This window comes from Heterocephalus glaber, unplaced genomic scaffold (genome assembly GCF_053883595.1).
Source record: "Heterocephalus glaber isolate CG9 unplaced genomic scaffold, H.glaber_assembly_v1.0 deba00001058, whole genome shotgun sequence".
Classification (NCBI taxonomy): domain Eukaryota; kingdom Metazoa; phylum Chordata; class Mammalia; order Rodentia; family Bathyergidae; genus Heterocephalus; species Heterocephalus glaber.
Window position 1 is genome coordinate 472,483 of NW_028258184.1, and position 20,882 is coordinate 493,364.

At 34.6% G+C, this 20,882-nt stretch overlaps 1 pseudogene; it reads right to left on the reverse strand.

Annotated features, from left to right (window-relative positions):
* Positions 1 to 2,665: 2,665 nt before the first annotated feature.
* Positions 2,666 to 3,658, reverse strand: LOC101714882 (KRR1 small subunit processome component homolog pseudogene; annotated as a pseudogene).
* Between the last annotated feature and the right edge of the window lie 17,224 nt (positions 3,659 to 20,882).

Consider the following 20,882-nt stretch of genomic DNA (forward strand, 5'->3'; position numbering starts at 1 on the left):
AAAATTACTTAAAATATGTACCTTTTTTTCTGGTAAAGGTGATATACTGATTCTACAATGTTACACAGACTTCCAGTTCACAAGAACTGTTCATTGCTTTAGTTTCTCTAGTAAATTATGATTTTTTTCTGAAATCTAAAGATCTGAATGCTTATAGGGACTCATAAGAAATTAAAAATATAAATACAGATGACCAACACTTATGGAAATCCACTACTGGCCAGGTGTCCTATATGCAATTACTTTAGGAGTCTTTTCACCATTTAAGGAACACGATCTCCATTTTACATCCCAGGGAAAAGTGGTTCATAGAGAAACAGTTAGCTAACAAATAGGAATGAACATAGGAAGCAAGCCCAAGGCCCAGTGCAGGCTACACTGTTTCTGAACATTAATGTTCAATGTAATTATTCTCCTGTGAACCATTGTTACACTTATGGTAGTGACTTCACATTGTAATTAAGAACATGGGATTTGGGATTAGATTTCTTGGGTTCATAGCCCTTTCCTGCTGTTGTAATTCTCAGGCCCTGGGGCCCTAAACATGTTATGTAACATCCTCAAGACTCAGTGTCAATGCAAGCTGGAATAAGTGTAAACACTGGTATGTAGTAGATACAAAATAATAATTCTTTCATTAATTTGGAAATTTTGCCTTTTTAAAATAGGTAGCTTCCTTCTCTTTTGGAGAACAAACTAAGAAGCAGAATAAGCTGTTTTTAAGTTTGGGATCTACACATTCCTGTGAGGAGAATTTGGCTCCTTGCTTCTTGATAGATGCTTCAGTATGAAGGTGGGAGGTAGAGGTGACTATCAGTGAAATTCTTAGGTGAAGTGAGAATGGGATGTCGCTGCTGTGAGAAAAGCAGCGTTAGGATTCTCTTTCTGTATTTCAAGGGGTGAAAAACTACAGTGAACAGAGAATGCTGCAGAGATGTGTAATAATTTTAATTGGTTTGCAGTTCTTGGGGGTCAGATATGACCATCTACCAGTAGATCTGGAAAGCAGGGGTGACAAGTAAAGGAAGGTATTCTACCACTTTTATTCCACTGCCGTGCCCATAGCAGCCGCCGTCAGCCTAACTCAAGGCAGAGACTTGTCCTCCAGCTCTTGAAGTACAGTACTTAAGGTGGTCACTAGGAATCTATCAGAGGTCAGCCCAGAGGAATAAATCCATTTGGAGTTTGTGATTTGGGGTTTATTTTTAGTATTTTTGGGACAGAAATCTAAAGGAAAAATGAATTAGATATCTTAGTGTGCTGAAATTAAAGATGAACTGGAGTTAAAAGTTTGAAAGTAAGTGTAAGTCAACTCAGCAATTTCTGAACAGCAAGTAGTTCTAAAACTCTGAATGAATAGGGAAGTTAGAGACATGTGAACTCATAATTAGTAATGACTAATTAGCCAAAAAGAAGCCCTAAGAATTTCTAAGAGCAAGGAAAGTAAGGCATGAAGAGAGTATTCTGTCATTTTTCACCTAACAAGATCTTTGGGCAAAGCCCACCTTAGTGAATGAAATGGTGTTTTTAAGAATTCTTTTTTTTCTCTTTTTCTTTTCTTTTTTTTTTTTTTTTTTGGTACTGGGGATCGAACTTGGGTCCTTGCGCTTGCAAGACAGGCAGCAGAACCACTGAGCTAAATCCCTGGCCCCCAAGAACTCCTTTTTTTTTTTTTGGTACCAGGGATCGAACTCGGGTCCTTGCGCTTGCACAACAGGCAGCGAAACCACTGAGCTAAATCCCTGGCCTGCAATGGTGTTTTTATTGCATTTTCATTTTTGAAATGGTAAAGAGATTTAAATTTCTTCATTACATAGCATATTTAACTAAATTTAGAATTAAAGAGGTTTTTGTGGATATTTCTTATTTTTACATAAAGCCATGGACTAAGTTCTCTAATTTTATTCATCCTTTACTAGCATTATGTGTTTTAAATGAAATGTGAGACATTTCATTTTTATTGAAATTCTCACACAGAGATTACTAATTAGACAGTCTACAGGGTCACCAGCTTCTCTGAAGTTTGTGATGTACTTGTGGAAAAGAGTAAGCCATCCAAAGGAAGAAAAGAACTACAGTCATGAAAGGTAGATGTGGCCTTGTGATGAAGCTGAACTCTTTCTTTACAATTGACAAAGTGGCAAAAATGCTTACTGCAGGTCACTTACTCTATAAATTTTTTTTTTGTTTCTTATGAGCTGTTTAATCTTGTAATGAAAGACAAAATGGTAAGAAGGGATAAGCCAAAATATGCACTTCTCATTAGAGAAAGAGAGAAAGCACTGAAAATTTTGCATTAATTTTTCTTAAAACCAAATGCTGGGGTAGCATAAAGACTAACCAACAACTCAGACATTCTTTGGATTTAATGCATAATTACAATAGTCACATGCACATTCTAAAATTAAAAAGTAAAAAGTTATTCCTAAAATCCTGTGTCAGTAAAACTTGCCTGGAACTGGTTATACAATATACAGGACATGTATACTACTTTGTAGCACAAAATTTCTCAGAACACACATGAAAAATAGAATAATTTATATTTTTAAAAAGTACTATTTTATGAACAAAACACCTGAAACTCAGAAAAAAGTGATCAGAATATTGTAGGACAACTAATGCCCTGTTTCTCAAAATCCTTTACGAAAGGAGGTAAAGTCATAATTTAACAATTCAAGGTCTGGTATTTTAATGTTACTTTTTTTTTCTTCTTTTGCTTTTCGTCTGCTTCCAGTTTAAGCTTAACTTCTTCAGCTGTAAGGGCTCCAAGTTTCTTATTCTTTGCTTTCTTAACCTTTTCCTTGATGGTAGCCACATCAATTTTAGTTTCAGTAGAAGCTTCCTTAGGTTTTGCAACTGGCTTTTCTTTAGGTGGAATAAACACTTTATTTCTTTCCTCTTGTCTCTTACTGAGAGCTTCTGCTTGTTTAGCCTTTATTGCTTCCATTTTCTGTTGCTTCTTCTGATTTGCCTTCAAAAAGTATTCACCACTAGCCAATTCTTTGTCAATCTGACTTTCTGGCTGTAGTAGTGGGAATAGTGTATACTCTTTCTTAACAGTTTTCTTCTTTGGTTCTTTGCGTTTATTCACATTTTTGTGTTTGAACTGTGGCAAAAATCTTTCCCAACTTTGTGATCGTAATTCAGAATCAACTCTCGTTTAATCATTAAGGTTTTGATATTATAAATTGGATGAATATTCTTCATGGTATCTAGAACTACTTTTCAAACCTCTTTTAAGCCACTAAAAGGTCCAATGGCTGAAACTGTGTTTCCCTGAACCATAATCTAACAGTTTGTTAAGAGTTCCAATGCCTTCAGAGTAGATCCTTTGGGACCAGTAAGTTGTCTTCTTTTTACAAATCTTTCTTTATTTCTTACTAGAGAACCTATTTTAATGATATCACATGCAACATCATCCTGAAGAATTCATACTGCCTGTTCAAATGAAACACTTCTTGCTAACAGTTTTATTAGCTCTCTGGCCCTGATGATGATGTATGGGTCAAAAGTCTTCTTTGTAGTACAAACAGTCATGCTGCCCTCAATCAGGTCCAGGGTTGCATTAATGTGCTTGGTTCTCTGGCTTTGGTTTCTGGCTGCGAAATTCATTTTCCTCAGGTGCTGCAGACGTCCCCTTCTTCGAGGAGGACGCCATTTTCAAACTGCTTACTACTCTATAAATTTTTAAAATATCAAAATAGCACTCTCTTCTAAACTTACTATTTTAGTTATTCCTTTATATCTAATTCAGCAGTTTTAGAAACACGAAAATATTTTGCATCCAGCTGTGTTCCTACTTGCACAGACTCCACGCATGCCAAAGCAAATACTGGTCTGCTCCCTGTAATTCTACCACTCCACCAGAATTTCTCCTGTATTTATGGGATGGGTGTGTTGATTATAAGTTAGAGTTCTGGTGTTTGGTTCTTGACTACATTATACTTAAGTTCATTCTATGTTTTATTTGGTTAGAACTTGAAAGCAGTGCCACTTTTAGACTGGGGAGGGTGCAAAGAAATAAGGTGGAACAATTATATTCCAGTCATGATATATCCTCATTATATGTCCTTGACCTGTATGTATATTTGAAGTACTCATCCTTCCCCTTGTTTCCAAAGCACACCCTAAACAGCTCAATTCCATATTTATATTTTATCTTCATTAGTGGGAAGTTATTGAGCTTGAATTTTATTCTTAAGATTTTAATGCATTTCTAGAGAAAACATTTTCTAGCAGAAGAGAGCTTTGAAATGTATCAATGATAATAATTCTCTGGAAAATTAAGCTGCTGAGAAATACTCCTTTAAAGAATAAAGATTTTCACTTTTATGGTTAACAAGCACTGAAATATAAATGAGTGACACTGTCACTTGGAAAAGGTTAGCAAGTGAGCCTGGTGACTGATCCTGTTCTCCTGTCCCCACGTCCTTATCCCTATGGTCTAGTCTAATCTCCCAGCAAAGAGAATTATTTTGATGATTCTCAAATTCAGAATGCATACAGTAGGTGCATCCTCTTCCTCAGAGTGAGGTATAGGGTGTGACCCTCTGACCAATCTCTGCCAACTCACCCCGACAAGCTTATGCACTTCCTGCATCATCTCTTACCTTACTCAGTAGGTCTCGAGTTCCTCCCGTAGGAGTTCTCAACCTGAAGAAAGTAATTTCTCCTGCTGCTGCAGGTGAATCTTTTGCCTCTTCTGTCAGTTCTTTTGTTGCCTCTTGAGTGAGTCAAGGTTATCCCATCTTCTACACTTGTTCTTTTCATGTCTGTTCATTACCAAATTTTCTTTTTCTTAAAACATTGTTAGATAATCTCAGCTTTTAACAGCATAATTCATTTTATTTACATTTGCTATCAATTACTGATCCACATTGTATTTTAGTCTTTTTCTATTTTTCTGATTTCTTTCTTGCTTTTTTCAGGGCAGAATTTTGGGCATTTTTTTCTTTTATATATACCTCATTGCCACATTATGTTTTATTCATTTATTTATACCATTTTAATTACTAAAGATGTTGGTGTATCTTTTTTTTTGTACCAGGGATTGAACTCGGGACCTTGAGATTGTGAGGCAGGCAGTGGAACCACTGGGCTAAATTCTTGGCCTAGATGTTGGTATATTTTAAATTGTCTAAAATTAGTATATATATATAAAACCTCTTATCAAATAAAATGGGAGTTTAAAATGTTTGACTCTCCATACCCTGTGCATTATAAAGGTATTATACATTTATTATGTATATTTATATCCATAAATATTTTTCATTTTTTTAAATTTTTAAATATTTTCATATTTTTCATTTTATTGCTTCTCTATATTTTATTCTATTTTCCTAAGTTCTACCTTCCAATTCACTAATCCTCTCTTCAGCCTTGTATATTTATGTATTATACATTACACATATGATATATACCATACCATACATTAATATATAAAATAACATCTATTAATATATAACATATTAGATTTCAAAAATATATATTTTATCTCATTTTATTTTTATTGACACATTAGGGTTTTTCTCCTTTACTTTTTTTGCAGTGTAGGGCCTTCTCACTGAGCTACATCCCCAGATCATTTTATTTTATATTTTGAGACAGGGTATTGCTAAGTAACTAAGTTATCCAGGTTGGGGTTGAACTTGAGACTTTTCTGCTTTCAGAGTGCTAGAGTTACAGATGTGCACCACCATGCCTGACTGCAAAATCTATTATTAGCACATTTCTTTGTATTCATTTTTCCTAGTTTTTCTTTTTTACATTTTTTAAAGTTTGAGGATCAGCATAATTTTCAACTTTGAAAAATTATTAGCCATTATCATTTTATATATTGGTTCTTTCTAATCCTCTTAATTTCCCTCTTTTTGAGACTCTAATTAGATGTATGTTATACGTTTGAACATCTTTAATCTCTACATACTATATCTGAGTGTATCTTTCATATTTTTCATTTTATTGCTTCTCTATGTTTTATTCTATTTTCCTAAGTTCTACCTTCCAATTCACTAATCCTCTCTTCAGCCTTGTCTAGGCTATCTGCTTTTAGATTACCTGAGCATTTTTTATGATTCCATTTTGTCTCTATCATTAACACTTTATTGATGTTTGCTTTAGGGATTATAATATGCAATATTAATTAAGATCAGCCATCACACGTACTGTTAAAACTCATAAAAGTATGCTTCTATTTTCTCTTTCATGGGTTTTATGTTACCTGTATCACATAATTTGCTCTTTCATATGCTATAATTGCTACTATTGTTTCTTAGACTTTTGGTATTTTTAGGTTAAAAATTTTAAAAATACTTTAAATTTTAAAATCATATTGTTTACCTTCATTTTAGCTATTTCCATAGGTCTTCATCTCATTTATAGGTCTAGGTTTCTGTCCTACCTTTTTTCCTGAGAACTTTCTTTAACATTTCTTGCTGTGGAGGCTTCTAGTAAAGAATTATCTCCTTTTTTGTTTGCTTGAAAAAAGCTTTTATTTCTTCGTCATTTGAAAAATAGTTTTTCTGGCTAAAGACTTCTTCATTGATACTTTTTTTTTTCTTTCAGTACTGCAAATATTGCATTTATCTTCTGTCTTGCAAAATTTTTGTTGAGAATCAAGCACAATTCATTGTCCTTTGTTACATATTATGTCTTTTTTTCTGGCTGACTGGTAAATTTCCTTTTTTATTTTAGGTTCTCAGGAATTTAGATATGATGGGTGTTTTTCCTTTGGTGTTTATTCAGATTGGATTTCTTTGAGCTACTTTAATAAGTGCTTTTGTGGATTTTATTGTCTGGGAGACATCCTTAGCCATTATCTCTTCAAATATTTCTTTTGTCCAATTCTCTCTCTCTTCTACTTCCATTTGTGCTGCAACTCCATCTTCTCATATTGTTAGAATCTAGCTATGTGGCTGCCTTCTAACCTCAGCATTCTACTGGGTTAAAAGATATATGATTTTGAAGTTTATCTGGCTTTTTACTTATTATTAGGCTGGAAACAATGCTCTTGCCATATTTTTTACTACTTTGAAGTTAAAAGCTCTCTAATTCCACATTTATTTTTAATATCTAATGACTTTGAGTAATGGAAGATATGAAACTTAGTACACTTCATCTCTTTATCTCTTCTCCAACTCTTTAATTTGAATTATTTAGTTAGCTTTTTATTCATACCATCAAATTTATTATCTATGTCACTGAAGTAAAATTAACAATGAATTGTGAAGTACCCAAGGCCTGCCTTTATCATACTTAGGCTTGGAGGAACAAAGCAGAACAGTTATTGGAACCTGGCAGGGATGTAGGTTTAAGATAAAAGCCCTTTTCCTGGAATGCAACTCACAGCCTAGCAGGAGGGATAAGGAGAATAAATACCCTAACCTAATTTGCTTCCTGCCTTCTAACCCCCCATTGTGCTTTCTGTTTAGCAACTCCAACACGAAGCAAGAGGACAAGGCTGTCTTTTGATTCAACCTGTAAAGGTCAGCCTTTTGGGGCCTAGAGATATGCAGGGAAAGATGCAGAATGGATATGGTGAGGCAGAGGAGCAGCTTATTGTTCTCTGTTGTTTCTTTTGGAAATAAATTATATCAGGACAAATATTCTAACTGTAGAAAATTCTGTTTACCTGTATTGTATAAAACTCAATCTTTGAATTGTACATACTTTATCAATTGGAGTTTTAGGGTTCTAGCTATTTTATTTTATTTTTTGATCCGCTAAAGTACAGCTTGGGTAAACTTGAAATAAACATAACTTTGTGGGCTGTCCCACATTTTAGAAGGGGAGAAAACTCTTGGGTAAATACTACCTTAAAGCTTATGCTATAGTCATGGTGTTCATCTCATCATCCATCTCCCCTCGTTTACTGAAGAGAAAATGAATAGTCATGTGAGAGAATAAGTAATAACACACATCTACATATAACAGATGGGGAACTAACAATTCAAGTTAATAAGAGTTAAAGGATTTTAAGGAAGAAAAAATATTCTCATAATTGAATGAGTGAGTACATGAAGTCATACAAAACACTATAAATTAGAAAAAATATAGATTATAAGAGTAACATTGCTCTGAAAGTAAAAATCAATAATTTTCTCTTGCTTCTTAACTTAGAATTCAAACTAACTATTCCTGAAAAATTTTAGTTGATCTCTTAAATTGAGAAAAAGTGGCCTGATGTTTCTAATAATTATTATTTATTATTTTTCTGTACCTCTCACAAAGGCAACTTTATATATTCTATAAGGGTGGGTAAAAGTGTGATTTTCACACTTTCAATCTGCTTTCACTTTGCTATTACTGAAGTCATTTTTGTATAACTAAATGGACTTCTGAGACATATTGCTAATGAAAGTGTTTGGTAAGTGGCTGTGGTCATTATACATCTTCATTTGTCAACAAATCAAGAAACAAAACTTTTTTCTTGTCCCTCCTATCTTTCTATCAAAATGTCTACCCTGCTTTTCCTTTATTACTAGATTTCTCAAAAAGAAAAAAAAAAGGAACCTTCTGCCATGTTTCTTCTTTTGCTATCCATATTCTACCCACTTAAAGTTTAACCACAGTTATAAAATAAATAAATAAATAAATAAATAAATAAATAAATTAATTAAACATTCTTTTACAGCAAATTCAACAGCTTTAACACATCTTTCCCTAACCACAGCAAAGCCTATGAAGGCCTCCAGTGCTTCATCTACCACCCACACAATATATTTAGGAACACCTTCTACCTTCTGTTATTTATAATACCCTAAATTAGAAAACAGTTTAAGAGTTTAACAGTAAGGCAAGGCTAAATAAGTTATACCACAGCAATATATGTGCACCCATGTTTATAGCAGCACATTTTGTAATAGCTAAAGCTTGGAAACAGCCCAAGTGCCCACCAACTGGAAACTGGATAAAGAAGATGTGGTTTTTTATAAAATGGAGTACTACTCAGCCATAAAGAATGAGAAACTAGAGACATTTATAGCTAAATGGATGCATATTGAGGCCATACTCTTAAGTGAAATAAATAGAACACACGTGTAAATATCAAATACTTTCTCTAGTGCAAGAAACTGAAAGTGTAAATAAGGATTAAAATGATTAAAATGAATAATTGACAATTTGAAATAGGAAGAAAAGGTCCAAAGGGGTAGGGGTGGTGGGAGGGGAAGGGGAAAGGAAAGAAGGGAAAGGAAAAATTATGAGAAAAGAAAAAGAAATGGAAATGAAGTCTATGTAAATAGGGAAGAGTGGAGGGGGTGAAGGGCGCACAGGTAATGGGGAAAAATAAGAACCAAGACGCATCATGTACAGGTACAAGCACCCATTGATAAATGTAAATGTATTGTATACCTCAAATGTTCCAATAAAAGAATTTAAGGAAAAAAATAAGTTATAGATTAGACATATGATAGAATATCATGCAGTTATTTAAAGACCTGTCCATAAATTTTGTGGCAATATGTGTTAAATACTGATCTCATAGTGCTAGTTGGACAAAGAGCACTAGATCAAGCAGATGTTTCATGTAAAACACATTCTGAAGTGAAGATGTCTTCAAGGAGAAGTAAATGTTGTAAATGTTAAGCAATGATTATATGGGGGTTTTCTAGAGACATCATTTTCCTTTTATTTTTTTCATTTTCCCTTTTATAGTGGTGGAGGGAAGAGCATGTGGTACTTTTGTAACTTAAATATGAAATACTATGTTAAAAATGTAGATGTAAAATGAACACACTTGGACCATGGAGTAGAACAATGTTTGTCAGACTTCTGGTTTGGTCTCAGTAGCTCTTTGTATTCTTATAATTTTTGAGGATGTCAAATAAAATTTTTGTGGATTATATCTATTGATGTTTATCATTTTGAAAAATTAATAGTGAGAGCTCTTTAAAAGTTAATTCATTTAAAATAGCAATAATATAACCATTACATGTTAACACAAGAAAATGCATTTTCATGAAAATGACTATATTTGCCAAAGCAAAATTTGATGAGACTGGTGGCATTACTTTCCATTTTTGAAAATCCTTTTAATGTCTTGCTTAATAGAATACAGCAGAATTCTCATATTTACACCTGCTTTCAATTTGTTACCATACGTTGTTCTGGTAAAATATATGAAACATTCTGCCTTGTACAGATAAGTATTTGGAGAATGAGGAACCTTACAGACTTAACCTGTCTTCCAAGCGGAAAATCTTGGGAACGTCTAGGAGTACTTAGACACTTCTGGCAACTGGAGAGAAAACTGAAAGTTAGATCTGGGTTTGAATCCTGTGTGGTTTGATTATTTATTTGTATATAATTTTTCCATGTCATTTAATCTCTGTGAACCAAATGTTAATCATCTGTAAAATGAAATTTCTATCTCACTGTATTTGAGAAAAAATCAATGGATGTTTTGTGGAACTTCCATGCTATATCAAAACAAAGGCATGGGATACATTTTTACATTTTCATTATTTAATCAAAACTATTTTCTATAGTGGTTGTATTTGAAGCTCTTATGGTCATAAATGGTAAAGTAATTTTTTTAAAAATTTGCACATCACTTTTTTTTTTTTTTGGTACCATGGATTGAACTCCGGACCTTGTGCTTGCGAGGCAGGCAGCAGAACCACTAAGCTAAATACCCAGCCCTGTGCATTACTTTTGAGCAAGGGAGGGAGTGTGTGTGTGTGTCTGTGTGTGTGTTTTCTAAACAGGATATCTGACTGTCTCCCTCACTATTCCTTCCCTCCAAATTCTTGCTCTCCTTTCAGTTCATCCTATCAGATCAACGCTCAGTTTGGAAGTGCTTTCTGAGTTGGGAAGTTTGAAAGGAATGCTGCCAAACCATGAAACAATTCATTGCTCACTGCTCTTGTCCTTTCACTCAGTGAAATGCACTTTAAATGGCCAAAAATAAATTCAGAAAGCCATGCAGTCCATTCTTTAGTGTAGAATTGAACAAGGTCCTCCTCAAAGTCTATTTGCATTACCTACTGGTAAAAAGATAAGAATGATCATTTGTATTTAATTAAATTTTCACATTTAAAAACCTCCTTCAAGAATAGTTCCTGTGGCAATACTGGGGAATACAAAAGGGGCTTTCACCAATCCACTTTACACACAAGGAATTGGGCTCTGAGAACCTCTGGGCCCTTCTTTGTGTAAAGGAGTTAGTGAGATGTGGATCCAGTGCCACATGTCACGTTGTCCATGATCCCCCTATCAGACAGAATATTCTACAGAACAGTTCTTTTTGAAATATCACACTTGATTTCATTTTTATTTTTTTCCACCTGAAATATCTTTGATTATCCTAGGTATTCATCTCCCTTTCTTCAAGATTTGGAATTTAGAACTGTATTTTTAGTTTCCTAACTGTTCTAAAGCTCTAGTAACAATCACAGACTTAGATAAAAGAGGATCCCACATACATGTGTTTTCTACTTCTCTTTGCTATGTTCATTCAGGCTGCTGAGAAAGATGACCACTTTGGAGTGAGCCAGGAAGAAGGGATGAGGTTGCTATGGGAAAAGCAGAATTAAAGCTATGTATGGTTGCTGATTCAACCACATTTTCTCTTGAGTTTTGTGTTTTTTAGAAACCAAGATATGGGTGTGGTTCTACAAGAACAAAACCACACAAAGTAGTAGAAGTGCATTTTTGGGGGATTACTTTAGTAACAATACATGATATTACTGATGTCTTTCCGTGCCTCTGGTGACAGACCACGGTGGAGAATTCAGTTCAGTAGCTTATCAGCTTAGTGAAATAATTAAAAAAAAATGCCCTGAAATATAATAGTTAATATAGAAATTATCATCAAACATTATCAAGACCTTTAAAGATGAAAAATAGTTAAGGTTGGTGTTTATTAAAGTTGGCTCTTAAGATTTTTCATGGTAATTTTTCCTATTTCTCATATGCTTAGAATGCAAAAAACACTCATTTTTATTCCATCATTTTTTTGTGTTAAGAGGCCTAGCATTTAACCCTTCTAGGCTACTAACAATTTCTTTTAGCAACCTGAATGGTTTTTTTTTTTTTTTTTTTTTTTTTTGTGGCTTCCCTCGCTTCCCTTCAACCAATCTTTGTTGGAGTACATACAACCCATTTTCGAAAGTTCTGCTTAAATTCTCTCATAGTCACTACCACTTTCCATGTTTCTCATGACTACAGGTGTTTTTACCTACTCCCTTCCTCCCCTGTTTGTATGCTTCCATAAGAGAACTCATCTTTCTATTATATGTATTACAGATATCAGTGACTATGTTTATATCGTCAAAGTCAGTGAGCCATTAGCAGACTGAACCTGTGTCCTGCACATATTTTTATCCTCAAACCAATCGTTTAACAAATGGGCCTTACACTGAATTGCATTTGACTTTTTAAACCGGAGTCCCTCCCCGCTTCCTTAAGGAGGAGGAGCAGAAAGGGAGGAGCAAAGCCTATCTGAGAGGAGGGTGTGGTACCAGGGCTCATGCCTTAGGAGTCCAGTAACTTCTTCATTTTCTCTGCTACTGATGATTCCCATGTTCCAAACAACTGAAGTATTTTGAAAGTCTCTACAGATTCACAAAAATTTTAGCAGAATCCAAAATATAAGAAATTAAGTCTTTTCTGGCTTCGAGAATCAGCTGATAGACCTTAAAGAATGATTATAAAATAATGACTTAGTTCTCTTAGAATAAATGGATATAAATTTAACTTCAGTATGTTAACAAAGTGAGAAATTGCCAGAGTTTTAAGAATTCCTCGATTGTCTTAACTATGTATAATATCTGCGGAAAAGAGATTTCGGATGCTCCAGGAACAATTTTCAAGATTCCTTTCATTCCAAAATCATGGAGGTGGAGATAATGCCTAGAAGGATGACAAGGCACAAGTATAAAATCTCACTCATTCAATAATATTTTATAATTGCAATTATTCCAGAGAAAATAAAAGTAAGTCTCTGTAAAGTCACAAAATGAGATCCATGTGTTCCTCAGAATCTCATGAGATGATATCACTCACATTAAAAGTAAATTAAAACAGCACATTCTCCAACTGGTGAGTGAAATTCATGTTAGAATTTACTATGCATTAGGAATAATCCATATCTTTTTGCAGTAAGTGATCATAGGAGACTGATTATTTTATTTTTGAGTATCAAAAAGGACTCAGATTTTATGAGGTTGCAAAAATTTAAAAAATGTACTTAAAACCAAGTTTATGAATTGCTCTTTTACCAATTTTTATATATGTAAAAATGTATACATGTTTTAATTAAATAGTAATTAGAGAAAAATATATAGATTTTTCCTGATTTCTTTAAAAAAATTTTAAAACAACTTTATTTAACTAAATATGCATACCACACAATTTACAAACTTAAAATGCAAGATTCAATAGATTTTAGGCAATCACTGGGCCACTTTCTATCTTCATAGATTTACCTATTTTGGGAATTTTTTTCTTTCAAAATAGACCATGTTCATAATAACAGTAAAGACTTTAACATCTCCAAAGAAATGTAAATCCTGCCAAGTGAGTTTTCACACCATATTAGAGTGAAACCAGAAACCAGCAACAGAAATATACGTAGAATATAATAACCTTCTTTTTTTCTCTTTTCTCTCTCTTCTCTTTCCTATTAAATTTTTCATATAAGGGAATTCATATGATGTTCAAGGTTGTGTGCTTGATTTACTTCACTTAACATTATGGTCTCAAAGTGCATCCATTTTCCCACAAATACCTCAAGTTTCTCTTTCTTAATGGCAGAATAGTACTTCATTGTGTATAGGTACCACATGTTTTTTACCCATTCATCTGTTGATGGGCATATAGGATGATTCCAAGATTTAGCTATTATGAATCGTGATGCTGTAAACGTAGATACCCATACATCAGTATGGTATGATGTTTTTAACTCTTTAGGGAAGATACCAAAAAAGAATAGCTGGGTCAGTGGAATTTCTATTTTTAGCTTTTTGAGGAATCTTCATACTGATTTCCATAATGGTTGTATCAGTTTATACTCCTACTAGCAATCAAGAAGGGTTTCTTTCTACCAATAGCCTCACTAGAATTTGTTATTTGTTGGTTTTTTGATGATAGCCATTCTTTCTGGGGTGAGATGGAATCTTAATTTTGTTTTAATTTGCATTTCTCAAATGGCCAGCAATACTGAATATTTTTTCATGAATTTATTAAGCAGTGTAATCAATGAGCCATTGTCCTTATGGGCTTTAGAATACTAAAAATTTTGGCTATATAGTGACTATATTTTAATATATGATTCAGAATTCAATTATTGTGGTGCAAGCTTATTTTGATGTACATTTGTATATGTATACCAAACTGAATTCATTGATTACTTGAAGATATTTAAATAGAAATTATAACTCAAATGCATCTTATATTTTAAATCAATAATGTCGTTTTAGCTTCTTAATGATTATTGAACTACTTCCACACTATACAGGATTGGGTTGGTAGGAATTCTGAGCTGAAGTTTCTGCTTTTTGGCATTAATTAAGTCTTGACCTCATATCCCATTTGATCCATCTATATTAGGGAGAAGATGGCAGAGATGGATTTTTTTATGACTCACAGATTTTCTAAAAATTATTTTGAAAAAAGTTTAGTATTGAATGTTTCTGACATATGATAGCTGGCATGATTTGTTTTTACTCAAGAATTAGACACAAATGTGACAATGTAAAACAAAAATACCAAAAAATGACATTTAAAAAGGCAGATTTGTATCAAGTTCTATCCTTTCTCAAGGGCCAATTTACAAAATTGTCTTACATCTCCTCTCAAAAATGCAATTTAATAGCTTTGTAAAATAGAACTGAAGTTACTAAAAGTGTAGGGAAGGGTAGTTTTCCCAGAAAACACTCAGGAAATAATAAAATGTTCAACACGATACCAACAGACTTATGACAAAATATATTACATGGCATCCCTGCATTCCATTGCCCTCTCCATACCAGAAAAAGACACTTGTCCCAGACCTTTAGCCGCCACATAATTGCTAATTGAACAAAGCCAGAGCCACAGCCTGATGAGTTGAATGACTCCTTACTTGGTTGAGAAAAACTTGAGACCTTCAGGATTTTAATTTCTTGTAAGTAGACATGGAACGTAGCACAGTCAGTTGGTATAAATGGCCTCTGGGGCCAGTGAGCTTTGGTACAATTTCCCCTTTGTACTCTGAACCTCCTTCTGCCATTAAGAAAGTTTCCTTCAAGGGAAGCCTGAGTCATGGGCCCTCATTTTAGCTACAGAGAATTGTCTATTCCAGCACAAACACTCCTCCATACTTTAAGATTTACTAGGCTCAGAAATAAATAATGGATTAATGGCTAAGAATAAATTTCAAAACTATAAACATAAAAGTTAAAAAATAAACTACCAAGTCATAGGATAATATGGGTGAGCCTCAGAATCAGAAATAGAAGACTGCATATAGTAGGATTCCATTAATCTACCTTTCTGGAAAGGAAAAGTATGGGAATGGAAATCAGATCAATGGTGTCATTGGGATGAGAGGAAAAGATAGACTCCAAAGAGAAGAACTTTGAGGTAAAGACGATGTCCTATAGGTGGCAAAGGCAGTCACATGATTGTGTGCCTTTGTGGGAACTAGAGAACCACACACCTCCATACGTGGATTCTGCGCTTTGTAAACCACACCTCAATAAACATAATATTAAGGAACAAAATGGAATGAGACAGTGAGGGGGATATATGTGATAGATGACTAAGCTTCCTGCTTTTATTGGATCTTTAAGTAAATTTTAATAGTTAAATTTTAAATGACAAATTATGCATTTTTAAAAGGAGCACTAATACACTTATGTTTATTTAATCAACACTAATATGATATTTCATCTATAAACTAGGGAAAGAATAGCAATTATCCCATATCTCTGATTGATGGATTAAATTTAATGTATATGAAATTTTTCTAAGAACTTTACAAGTGTTAACTCATTTAATCCTTATAACAACCCAATGAAGTGGCAATAGTATTATCCCCATTTCACAGATGAGAACACTGAGGCAAAGAGAAGACATGTAGTTTCCCAGTTACCCAGCTGACAGGTGGTGGAACAAGCATTTGAACTGTGTCAGTCTGGCTTCAGCATTTGTGTTTATAACCACTACATTTGTGGACTTTTGGAAGCTACCATCGTAGTTAGTAAAATTTGGTTTCTATTTTAATTGTAAAGCATGAAGTGCTAGTATCTGGAACATATTTGAGACCATTCTTTTCATTGTGCGGCTCCTGATAAGCCACTTATTTCCAATATAAAATGAGAATACTCAATACCTATATTATTTCATTGGCCTATTGAGAGTCTCAGAGTATGTGTGAACTTGAACCAGTATGTAAAGAGTAGGATGCTACAATTGTCAATGTTATTTATGAAATTATGTACGATCTTCACTCATGGAACTTTTATAACTCTCCATAACTTTCATATATGACTCTACTGTCTTAGGAGATACCACAATGTTTTAAAGTGAAATGGCTCCGAGCCCAGGGGAGACCTCCAGATTAGCGTGCCATGGCTTCCAGGCAGCAGGAGGCTTCCGGGTAGGTGTGCTGCAGCTCCCAGCATAGAGGAAGCTTCTGGGTAGGCATGCCATGGCTCCGAGCCCAGAGGAGGTGAGCCGCGTGGGCGCCAGGAACACACATCCACCCTAAACCCAACTCTCCCCCACGCATCAAAATGAGAAGACAGGTAAACAAGCCACAGAACCAGACTTCCAGATCACCTACAGCAACCCCAAAGGGAAACAAGATGGAACACTCTGATACTCAACCACCTGGACTCCCTGAACTAGCAATGAAAGAGGACCTGGAAAAAATGAAATCAGGAATAATTTCTAACATAACAGCAAAGATTGTGCCCATAGTGCAAGACATGATTAATAAATCTAGAGAGGATACAGATAAAAAAATTGAGAAGCTGAGGAACATGATGGAATGCCAACATAGGAAACAAATTGAATCCATAAAACAGATACAAACAGATTTCCAGGACATTAAAAACTCCATTGAAAGTCTATGCAGCAGAATGAACCAATGTGAAGACAGAATTTCAGATATAGAAGATAAGATTGCAATTAGTGACCAGGAAAAGAAAAAATTCTTTAAAATTTTAAGGGACCATGAGAAATCAATCCAGCAGCTTCTAGACAACACAAAGAAAAATAACATAAGACCGATTGGAGTCAATGAAGAAACAGGAGAGAGTACAGATGACATAAAAAAAAGCTGTTCACAGAAGTGATGGCAGAAAACTTCCCAAGGGGAAAAGAACTTGACATACAGATAAGTGAGGCATATAGGACTCCATCTAGCCTTGATAAAAAAAATCTACACATAGGTATATAATTGTTTAGATTCCAGAAACCCAACAGAAGAACAAAATTCTACAAGCAGTGAGAGAAAAGAAACAAATCGCATACAAAGGAAAGCCCATCAGAATCACAGCAGACTTCTCAGTGTAAACCCTCAAGGCAAAAAGAGCTTGGAGTGATGTGTTTCAAGCCCTAAAGGAAAACAGCCTCCAACCCAGATTGATGTACCTTGCAAAACTATCTTTCAAAATTGATGGTGAAATAAGACACTTTCATGACAAAGAGCATCTTAGGAACTTCATGAATACCAAACCAGCACTCCAAAAAATTTTAGACAAAACCTAGGAAAAGACAATGAAGATCACAACCCCAGGAAGCCCAGTAGAATGAATCCTCCGGGCACGACAAGAAATTCAAAGCAAATGAGGAGGTCAAACAAAAAGAAAATGTCATGACAATGATAACTAAATACATATCAGTTATAACCATCATTATTAATGGTCTCAACTCACCAATCAAACTGGCAGAATGGGTCAAGAAGCAAGATCCAACAATATATTGCATATAAGAAACACACTTAATTCAAAAAGAAACTCATAGACTGAAAGTTAAAGGGCAGAAAACAATACTCCATGTGATGGGAAGCCAAAAAAAAAGAAGGAGTAGCTATCCTCTTTGCAGACTAAGTGGATTTCAAACCCACACTGATTAAGAGAGACAAAGAAGGACAGTATACACTTGTAAAGGGAACAATCCAAGAGGAAGAGACAACAATCATAAATATCTATGCACCAAACACTAGTGCACCCAACTATATAAAAAAATACTAATGGACATGAAAAACCATATATGCACTAATATAATAGTAGTGGGGGACCTTAATACTCCACTGTGACAAATAGATAGATCAACTAGACAAAAAACAAGCAATGAAAAACTAGAACTCAATCAAACTATTGAAGATACGAACCTAACAGATGTTTACAGAGTCTTTCACCCCACAAAATCAGAACACACATTCTTTTCGGCTGCACACGGGTCATTCTCCAAAATAGACCACATACTCGCTCATAGAACATATTTAGGTAAGTGCAAAGGAATTGAAGTTATCCCCTGTATATTATCAGACCATAGTGTGATGAAATTGGAGACCAACAGCAAAAGAAACTGCAAGAATTTCATAAATGTATGGAAATTGAACAACATACTTCTGAATAACCAATGGGTCACAGCAGAAATTAAAGAAGAAATCAGACAGTTCCTACAATTAAATGACAATGACAATACAACATATCAGAATCTGTGGGACACAATGAAAGCAGTCTTACGAGGGAAATTCATAGCAGTGAATAATCATATTAGGAAAACAGAGTTTGCGCAATTAAACAACCTGATGCTGAACATCAAGCTTCTAGAAAAAGAAGAGCAGGACAACCCCAAAGCTCATTCAAGGGAGGAAATTATAAAGATCAGGGCAGAAACCAATGCAATGGAGACTAAGAAAACAATACAAAAAATCAATGAAGCCAAGAGTTGGTTCTTTGAAAGAAGAAACAAAATTGACAAACCCTTAGCCAACCTTATCAGAAAAAGGAAAGAAAAGGCCCAAATCCATGCAATTAGGAAGGAAATGGGTGAAATTACAACAGACCCAGCAGAAATCCAGAGAATCATCAATACCTATTTCCAGAACCTATACACCAATAAGATGGACAACACAGAAGAAATGGACAGATTCCTAGATACATATGAATTATCAAAGATGAATGAAGAAGACCTAAAAATTCTAAACAACCCAATATCAACGAATGAAATGGAAAATGTAATTAAAAATTTACCAACCAAGAAAAGCCCGGGTCCTAACAGCTTCACTGCTGAATTCTACAAGACATTTAGAGAGGAACTGCTGCCACTACTGTTTAAACTCTTCAACGAAATTGAAAAGGAAGCAATACTCCCAAAATCATTCCTGGAAGCAAATATCACCTTGATCCCCAAAGCAGAGAAAGACCCAACTGAAAAAGAGAACTATAGGCCAATCTCACTAATGAATATAGATGCAAAACTCCTTAATAAGATAATGGCAAACAGAATGCAGAAGATCATCAAGAAGATCATACACCCTGACCAAGTGGGATTCATCCCAGGGATGCAGGGATGGTCCAACATATGCAAATCTATCAATGTAATACACTATATCAATAGATCCAGGGACAAAAAGCATATGATCATCTCAATAGATGCAGAAAAAGCATTTGAGAAAATCCAAAACACATTTATCATAAAAACCCTACAAAAAATCAGAATAGACAGTCTACCTCAAACTGATAAAAGCCATCTATGAAAAACCAACAGCCAATATCATACTAAATGGTCAAAAACTGAAATCCTTCACACTAAAATCAGGAACAAGACAAGGATGTCCACTATCACCACTCCTGTTCAATATAGTTGTGGAAGCATTAGCCACAGCAATTAGACAAGAGAAAGAAATAAAAAGAATAACGATAGGAAATGAAGAAGTGAAATTGTCATTATTTGCAGATGACATGATACTCTATATAGAAGACCCCAAGAACTCCACCAAAAGTCTTCTAGACTTAATAACCAAATTCAGTCAAGTAGCTGGTTACAAGGTCAACACACAAAAATCAATAGCTTTCCTCTACACGAACAACAGACTCACTGAGAAATAAGGCAAACAATTCCTTTCACAATAACATCCCAAAACCTGAAATACCTAGGAATCAACCTAACAAAAGAAATCAAAGACCTCTTCTCTGAAAATTATAGCATTTTGAAAAAAGTTATTGAGGGAGATATCAGAAAATGGAAAAACATCCCTTGCTCCTGGGTAGAAAGACTCAACATAGTGAAAATGGTTATACTTCCAAAACTGCTATATAGATTCAATGCAATCCCAATTGAAATCCCAGCAGCATACTTTGTATACCTTGAGAAAATAATCCATAAATTCATCTGGAACAAGAAGAGACGCAGAATAGCAAAAGCAATTCTAGATAACAGAGACATGGCAGGCAGTATTACAGTCCCCAACTTGAAACTATACTACAAAGCTACTGTGATAAAACAGCATGGTATTGGCAAAGAAACAGACTTGAGGACCAGTGGAACAGATTAGAAGATGCAGAAACAACTCCAGACACACTCAGCCACCTCACCTTTTGTCAAAGGATCCAAACACCCTCACTGGAGGAAAGATAATCTGTTTAATAAATGGTGCTGGAGAAATTGGGTTTCAACTTGCCAAAGACTACAACTAGACCTATATCTCTCACCATGCACTAATCTAAAATTAAAATGGATTAAAGATCTAAATATAAAAACAGAAACACTTTACCAGCTAAAACAGAGGTTAGGTAGAACTCTTCAAGACATTGGGGTAGGAAAAGATTTTATGAACAAAACCTCAGTTGCCCAAACAATCAACAAGTGGGATCTCTTCTTACTAAAAAGCTTCTGCACAGCAAGAGAAACCACCAGCAGTGTGAAGAGACAACCCACAATGT